This window comes from Arachis ipaensis, chromosome B9 (assembly GCF_059453495.1).
Source record: "Arachis ipaensis isolate K30076 ecotype BB chromosome B9, ASM5945349v1, whole genome shotgun sequence".
Classification (NCBI taxonomy): domain Eukaryota; kingdom Viridiplantae; phylum Streptophyta; class Magnoliopsida; order Fabales; family Fabaceae; genus Arachis; species Arachis ipaensis.
In genome coordinates, this window is record NC_142444.1 from 11,698,536 (window position 1) to 11,700,210 (window position 1,675).

Sequence of the window (1,675 nt, forward strand, 5' to 3'; positions counted from 1 at the left end):
CCTTTTTGGCTCTCGGCTGAGGGAGCTCGGCTGATCCCGACCTACTGGAGTTTTGGTGCGGGATCTGATTATCTTATAAAGGTGTCTTATGACTGGTTGAATAAGGAGGATCGTAGCATTGCTGACATTCTGTTGACTATTTTTGGTGAAAAGAATCTTAATCCTCGTTTGCTAATGGGAGACCGGGAAGCCGGTCGGTCGTATGTTGGTGGGTTATCTCTTCCTTGCACTTCTTGTGTTTTTCTTTTCTTATCTATTGACGTCTTTCCTTTCTCCTTTGTTCGCAGTTTCTATGGCTGGCGGGAGGAGGACTTTGGCTGATTTGATGACTCTCATCAAAGGGAATGAAGAGGGTGGGGGTGACTCTCCGTCTCATCCTTCGGCGGGCCAGGGGCAAGAGGGGGTCGGGGAGACCAGAGGCGAAGTGAGCGGGGCTGGCCCGGCTCATCAGGAGGATGTCGTCCCTCCCGAGCAGGCTGAGGGGGCTGCCGACGTGGTGGTGGAGGTCTTTGAGGAGGATTTTGGTGAGGATGAATTGAAGCTTGTGGGAAATGTTAAGAAGAGGAAACGGGACACCGGCAAGGCCCTCTCGGTAATGGAGAAAAATTTCGATACTGGGGGTTTTATTGAGTCTCAACTGCTCCCCGGCACCGAGGAGTTTTTCCATGAGGCCGACCTCTCTGGGCAGGCCAGGTGGATTTACCGTAGCCTTCTTCGTGCTGCTGCCATTGCTAAGAAGGTTGAACCCGTCCTGGGAAGCTATCATGCCATGGAGGTGAAGCTTAGAAATTCCCAGAAGGATTTGACGGATTCTCGATCTCGGGAGGAATCCTTGAAGGCTAAGTTGGCTGATCATGAGAAGAAAGCTGAGGAGGATGCCAAGGAGATTAATAGGTTGGTTGATCGGGATATGACCTTGATGAAGGACCTGAATGCCTCTCGTGGTGAGACTGCGGCTATGAAGAAGAGGGTTGAATAATTGGAAGAGAAGTTGAAGTTGTCGGAGAGTTCGGCGGAGGCGGCTGCTCGGGAGATGGCGGCCTTAAAAAAGAGGAACAAAGATCTTGCTAAGGGAGCTCATGACGCCGTCAAGCTGACTGAGGAAGGAATAAAGTTACAGGTCGCGGTGCTGGCTCCCGACCTTGATCTCTCCCAGGTTGGTGCGATCAAAACTGTGGAGGGTGGGAAGATTGTTGACATCCTTTGATTTATTAGGATATAGTCTTTGTTTTATTTTTTGTAATGTTCATCACTTTGGGCCTGCTGGTGGGCACCTTTTGGATGTATTTGAACACTCTTTGTGCTCGTTTTCGTTGGATTTTATTCGGGCCGTCGTGGCCATTGCTCTTTATTTCGCATGTTCGGGCCGTCGTGGCTTTTTTGCTTTAATCCATTTATTATCGTATTTACTTTCTTCGGGCCGTTTTTCGCTTTTGGTCCCTTATGGTTCTCGGGATGATCAGTCCCGGGTTACCGTTAGGTCGACCGTTTTATGCTGCGTTTTATTTGAGACTTGGGATGGAATGAACTTGCAAAAGATAAGCTTACCATATTGTTAGACAAAGGAATTTGTAATGCATAAACAAATTTAAACAAGGGAAGATATTCACATAAAGCATAAAAGGAGGTCGTAAAAGTGGAACATGGGAATGGGGGTTGGGGTCACGTTGGTCGC

General features: G+C 48.6%; 1 pseudogene; it reads left to right on the plus strand.

Moving 5' to 3' along the window:
* Positions 1-202: 202 nt before the first annotated feature.
* Positions 203-1,207, plus strand: LOC148543739 (uncharacterized; annotated as a pseudogene).
* Positions 1,208-1,675: the final 468 nt, after the last annotated feature.